Here is a 7065-nt window from a genome sequence, read left to right as displayed (position 1 = left end):
TCCCTGGGCTGGGCTGGCCAGTTAGTTTTTCCAGATTAATGAGCTACATGTCCTGTGAGAGCAGCTATCTTAAAGAAATGAGGGCGGGGAGCCAGGGTTAAGAGAGCACACTGTTCTTTCAGAGGACCAGGTTCAGTTCTCAGCAGCCACATTGGGTGGTTCACAATCCTTAGTAACTCCAGCCCAAGGGGATAATGTCCCCTTTCTGGATCCCTGAGCACAAGGACTTGAGGTACACAGTGCACAGACTTCCCTCCCCACATTATACAAATACTTTAATAACTATAGAGAAATATTTAAAAACTAAGAGGGAGAGTAACAGAAAACACCCAGGGTTAACCTCTGGCTTTTGCAACCAAATTTATGCACATACATGAGCTCACGTACACCACACAACAAAACACCCAAACACTGATATCAAAATATGCGAGGACAAATGACTTACCTAGATATCAGGGAATTATAATAAAACAAAACAGGCAAGCATAAACAACATCGACCTCACCGTCTTGAAAAGACTATAAGTAGCCTGAAATTGTTATTATAAGCATATTGATCATTTTTCTAACATGGGGTGACAGCCTGATTACTTGGTTTTATTGCAAACCTCATAGACAAAGAAGCCTTTAACAAGGAAAACCATGAAGTGATACGGTGAATTAGGTAGCTTGCATGCAAGTATGGAAATAAAGAAACGTTTACATGGCTGGAAATATCCTGACTAAAGAGCCAATTTCTGAGATGTGGGTAAAAAATTTTGAGAACAACAGTCTTTGAAATGCATAATCATGTTAAGGAGGAAGGATGCTGGATTTTCTTTAATTTTTGGACATAGATATAAACTTGCTGGTATAACTGTGGCTCAGTAAGTAAAGTGCTTGGGTCCCTAAAACCTACATTATTTACTTGTAATCCCAGCATTGGAAAAGCGCAGACAGGGAACAGACAGCATGGGACTTGTTGGCCTGCCAGCCTAGCCTAGTTGGTGAACTCCAGGCCAGTGAGAGACTGTGTCCTAGACAAAAGCTACTGATGAACAACATGAGGTTGACATCTGGCTTCCACACCCATGCACACACATCCATTCACAATATACAGCTTGGTATAAGCACACAAACATACCCACATGTACACACACACAAATAAAATAAATGGTAAAGCCATATGGATGCATGTTCATGTGAGTATGTGTGTTCATGTGTGTGCATGAATATATGGGCTAGAGGTTGATGCCCATCCAGTTTCCTTCTCCATCACTGTGGTTTATATCCTTGGGTTCCCTGACTATATCCTTGTGGCACTGTTAGGAGGTATGGCCTTCTTGGAGTAGGTGTGTCACTGTGGGTGTAGGATTTAATGCCCTAGTCCTAGCTGCCTGGAAGTCAGTATTCTGCTAGCAGCCTTCAGATGGAGATGGAGAACTCTCAGCTCTGCCTGCACCATGCCTGCCTGGATGCTGCCATGCTCCTACCTTGATGTTAATGGACTGAACCTCTGAACCTGTAAGCCAGCCCCAATTAAATGTTGTCCTTATGAGAGTTGCCTTGGTCATGATGTCTGTTCACAGCAGTAAAATACTTTCTACCTTATTTTGTGACACAGTATATCCCACTGAACCTGGAGTTTGATGCTTTTGGAAAGAACGGCTGCCCAGTGAGGCCCGTGGATCCACCTCTCTCCACGAACGCTGGGTTAAAGGTGTGTGGATCACCATTCCCAGCTTTTATGTGAGTGCTAAGGATCCAAATTCAGGTCCCCATGCTTTCATGGCCAATGCTTTCCCAGTAGAGTCATTCCTTTAGGTTCCCGGCAGTGACTTCTCAATACTGAATCCAAATCCTCATTCCTCTGGCTTTTACCAAACTGTCTTAGAGAAGTGAATTCTTCTCAATGGCTTACAATGCTGAGGGCATAGAATTGATAGCCATTCTTCAGTGCTGCACATGAGAAGAACTTGAATGAGTCAAGCCCCTAAGCTCACGGTGATAATCATTCATCCATTTAAACAATACTTTCTGTGTGGCCATCAGGTGCTGGATATGAATCTAGTCACTTGGATATTACCAGTTGACTGAATCTATAAGAAATAGTTCTAAGCCCTTTCTTCCTATTCTGTGAGTTAAAAACCTTTACATTTTAAGGGCAATTATCTATTTAACATTGAGTCTCCTCTAGGCTTATACACCCAGATTTTTCTGTATATCGTATGACATCATCGCCTATAGGGAGCCTCATTACTGTATGAGCACCAAAGGCCATGGACCCCATTGTCATGATCATCACTATATGCTTTGGATTTAACAAACAGAAACCCTCCACAAAGAGCTTTTAAACAATATGAATATATCATGCTTCTTTCTGGAGCTCTCTTGATTTGGCCTGGAATATGCATAGAAAATCTTTTAGCTGGAACATACAAGTATCTTTGATAAAATAAAAATCATTTTGATCTGAGTTGGAAACAATAGACCACAGGGTGTGGTCTCAAGGAAACAGCAACACAGTCTAGTGGGAGAAAGCATGTCTGGCATTCATGATGTCCTGTGTTTGAACCCAGCGTGGCATAACACTGCATGTATGGACACACACCTTTAATCCTAGCACTTAGGAGATGGAAGCAAGAAGATCAGAAGTTCAAGGTCATCCTCATTCACCTACTGAATTTGTGGTCTGTCTGCTACATAAGAGAATGTTGTCATTGTAAGAAAAACTAAGCTTACACATACAGACAAATCAGAGACGCTGGACCAGCAGTAACTGAGGGCTATGAGACACTCAAGAGGCTCAAGAGTAGGGGATTTAGACTTATTTGTCCAAGTGAGAAATTTTCCTTATAAATAAGTGTTTGTGTGTGTGTGTGTGTGTGTGTGTGTGTGTGTGTGTGTGTGTGTGAAAGAGACACAAAGAGACAAATAGAGAGACAGAGAGGGGCGTATGTGCACATGTGGACATATATGAATACTCATGTCTGTGAGCATGCAGAAACTGGAAGAGAATGTTGAGTGTCTTGCTCTATTGTTCCACCTTATTTGTTGGAGACAGTGTCTCTTACTGAATCTGGTGGCCATCCAGACCTAGTGAACATCCTGTGCCCACAATCTATAAAGCTGGGGTTTCAGATTCATACTTTTTATGTATGCTCTAGGAATCCATACTTAGGTCCTCATGCTTGTATAGTAAGCACTCTAGTCCCCTGGGACATCTCCTAACTCTTTAGTATAAATGGCATTTATCACCATAGGCAACATTCTTGAAGCCCTTGGGAGCAGCTCCCACTGTTTTGTTTAGAGGTATTTTTTTTTTCAAAGAAATGGCTTTCAAAACTCTTAGCATACTGTTCCAGTCATAATTATTGTCCATGGACTCTTTTGTCCCTGGCATCTTTAACATATAGTGTTACAAATGGATGACAGTTATTTAATTTGGTTTGTGAATTTTTGTTTTGGTTTTTTTTTTTCCTACTTATTTTTTGATATAGGCTCTCATGCAGTCCAAGCTGGCATCAGACTTTTGATGTAGCTAAGGATGACCTTGAACTCCTGATTCTCTTGATTTCTCCTAAGTGCTAAGGTTTTAACTGAACATTAGGGCACATGTTAGGGCTTCATGTAAAGTAGACAAGCAATCTATCATCTAAGTTAAATCCATAGCCCACTCTGGGTTTCTGTGCCTATCTATCTATCTATCTATCTACCTACCTACCTACCTATCTATCTATCTATCTATCTATCTATCTATCTATCTATCTATCTATCTACCTACCTACCTACCTACCTACCTACCTACCTACCTACCTACCTACCTACCTATCTATCTATCTATCTATCTATCTATCTATCTATCTATCTATCTATCTATCTATCTATCTATCTATCTATCATCTATATCTATCTATCTATCTATCTATCTATCTATCTATCTATCTATCTATCTATCTATCTATCTATCTATCTTTCTGCCTATTTTCCTGCCTGCTTGCCTGACTACCTGTCTATTTATTTATTTATTTATTTAATGTTTATTTGTTCACTTATTTTTGGTAGGGAATACAGTGTCTTTCACTCCTCTATCCATCCTATATAGCCTATGAAAATGCAATTACTTATTCAGGACAAGCAAAATGCTGTGACAAATAGATCCAAGGTCTATTTGTTCATAATGATTAAATGCAATAGAGGTCTATATCTTACTCATAGAACCAAGGTGAAGTGATCAATTTCCCCCTATGTAGTTGTAGATTTGGGGCCAGTTTCTTTCAGTGTGTGTGTGTGTGTGTGTGTGTGTGTGTGTGTGTTTTCTTTCCTTCCCAGCATCTTATGGTATTGCTCAGTAAGCATGTAGGAACAGGAAGGTCCTGAAGGACTCTTCTTTATTCTTCAAACTTGGCAGACATGAAAAAAAAAATCATTTCCAGTCAATGTTGCTGGAGGTGAACCACACTGCTGTAGCAGACCCAGGGGTCTGAGGGTGTTAGATTGTCCTGGGCACTTCCTAAAAACGAGTCTGGCATGTGTATGTGTGTGTGTCCTTATGTATACAGATGCCCACATGTATGTAAGTGGTATGTGAGTGTGTGTATGCATGTGGTGTGTGTTGGCGTATGCATGCTTAAGCACACAGAAGCCAGAGTTACCTTTAGGTATCTTTCTGCATTGTTCTCTGCCTTACTTGTCAAAATGGAGTCTCTGGATAAAGCAGAGTGTGCCTGTCCACCTAGTCCTACTGGGCAGCTTGCTATGAGAACTCTCCTTCTCCAGTAGTGCAGTGAGATTCCAGGCAGGCAGCTGAGTTTTTAAGTGGGGTCTGAGGTTCTGAACTCTAGGCTTTGCATTTTGGGGTCAAGAGCTTTATACTCTTCGAAGCAATGTCATAGCCCTTCCCAAATGGATATTTACTGACAGCACGTTGTTTCTGATTACCATGAAGTACGGTTCAGAAAAGCCTTGTATTTATGTCAGCTGCAGAAATGAGCCTGCTTTTCTTTCTTCTTGGAACAGAGAGCTATTTAACGTCTCAGAAATTTTAGAAAGTCCCACAGTAGAATGCACTAGGTTGTATGTGTCTTCACCAACATTTTGAAAGATTGCTGATGTTTATCTAGGGAGATGTGAAGCAATTTAATATTATTAATTGCTAACAAACGGATAAGATTTACAAGAATTGTCAAAGCTTAAAGCACCAAATAATCTTTCCTCATGCAAGAAAATTTATTATGCTATTATGCTTATTTCTATCAGGGCTCCTATATGCAATCACTGTTCGCTATTAAATTTTTATTGCACATTTAATTTATCTTTCCCTCCGGTGGGAAAACGTATTAGATAACTCATTTGACACTAGTGTCTTCTCCCGTTCTTTTCCCTCCCAAATTCTGCCCCCAATAATAGAGAGGCAGATATCTATATCTATGCCTTGGTATTAATTATACAGAAGCCAAAGAGAGTGACACTTGCTGCCGCCTGAAGGGGATTACCAGGACAGACTTAGCTAGATGGACAACTGAGTGGAGTTTCCACAGAAACATCTATCCCAGTGCTTTACAAAGAATTCTGGAAAACAATCACTTATGAACTCCTGCTGGCTTTCCCCAGATTAAAGTAGAAGATAATTTTGTTTTCCAGATAATAGATGCAGACGGCTTGCTGAAAGTTAGGGTGTTTCTTTGCAAAGTGTTGCTTGGAAAATGAAAATTTATTCCTCCAAAGGTGTACTTTCTAAATGCAAAGCTTAAGAAAACTCGGTCTGTGCTCCTTTGCCTATCCCAAGAGCAAACCAAAAACTCAAGATCAAAACACAGGTTTTCTGTCCCTGGTGACACGTTTTTCTGTAATGAGCCCGTGTTCAAGGACAGTGTACTCAGCTCTGAGGCAACAGAAATGGTCTGTTGACTTTTAGAAAGCATCATTGAACTCTCTGATGCGTTAGTGTCTTCAGGGTTTACTACAACACCACGTCACTATTATAATGATTACCAAAGCCTTGTCTATGTCTTCAGGTGAGAGGAAGGACCAGAGGGAACAAGAATAGCCCTGGTTCAAGGGCCAAAGCGAGGTTGCTGGTTATTTGGCCTTAAGAGTGAGATTTGCAAATCCAGTGTGCTGACCTCAGGAGGGAGTGGCTAGAAGTCTTGCAGTTAGGAGGAAGTCTCCAGTTCCCTTTGTTCTCCATCCCAGCCAGATTTTTGGTTCCTGTGCTCCAGAAAGAGAAGAATCCAGACAAGACAAGGTAGTTGATCATCTCTCCTCTTGTGTCTTTCCTAATGGTTGGAACTTTGAAGAAACGGACATTTTCTCTTTGGAATCATGTTACCCAGAATTCACCTTGCTATAAGGCACTGGTCCTCAACCTTCTTAAGGTTCTGACCCTTTAAAATATTTTCCTCATGTTGTGTTGACCCCCCCCAGCATAAAATTATGTTCACAGTTATTATAGTTCATAATTGTAATTTTACTACTTTTATGAATTATAATGTAAATACCTATGTTTTCCAAAGGTCTTAGGTGACCCCTATGAAAGGGTCATTAGACCAAAAGAAGAGTTGCTACTCTTAGATTGGGAACTGCTACTAAAAGATGTAAAATGTACAAGAATAGGAATAGAGATGTAAGCACCAATAAAGTTAAGGAAGTTCACTAGGGAAAAGAATAATAACACGCTGATCCTCTGGTAAGGAATTCCCTGAAGGCAGATTGATGACACAGCAAGAAAGACCACTTATTACTTATTGCTATTTATACTCTTTTTCAGGGGTCTGTAGAACATCTGGTGTTGACCAACTTCACTATCTTTGTATCTTGACTCCAGCCAAACACTGTATATATCATTGCATCATATCTTAGGATGAATGGCTCCAGTCAAGATCTAAATGGGATAGTTGGGGAATGAAAGCAAGAAACACACAGACTCATGTACAGAAAAGCTGGGATTAGGTGGACTGGATTCTCTAATGGAGAAACCCCAGCACCTTGGAAGCTCAGTATATTTGTTATATATGGTTGAACAGAGAAGTGGGGTTGTTACACGTAGCTTAGTTAACCTCAGTAGAAATCTCTCTAGATAGGACAG

The 7065-nt window shown here is 40.5% G+C and overlaps 1 long non-coding RNA gene across 1 annotated transcript in view; it reads right to left on the bottom strand.

Annotated features, from left to right (window-relative positions):
• LOC116070035 overlaps nt 1-6293 on the bottom strand; it is a 12780-nt gene extending 6487 nt beyond the window's left edge. The window contains exon 1 of the long non-coding RNA XR_004110257.1: nt 6104-6293. This is a non-coding gene — a long non-coding RNA (uncharacterized LOC116070035). The remainder of the gene's footprint in view (nt 1-6103) is intronic.
• Nucleotides 6294-7065: the final 772 nt, after the last annotated feature.

The sequence above is a fragment of the Mastomys coucha genome, unplaced genomic scaffold, assembly GCF_008632895.1.
Source record: "Mastomys coucha isolate ucsf_1 unplaced genomic scaffold, UCSF_Mcou_1 pScaffold1, whole genome shotgun sequence".
NCBI lineage: Eukaryota > Metazoa > Chordata > Mammalia > Rodentia > Muridae > Mastomys > Mastomys coucha.
The sequence above is the reverse complement of the archived record's forward strand: the minus strand, read 5'-3'. Positions and strand labels throughout refer to the sequence as shown.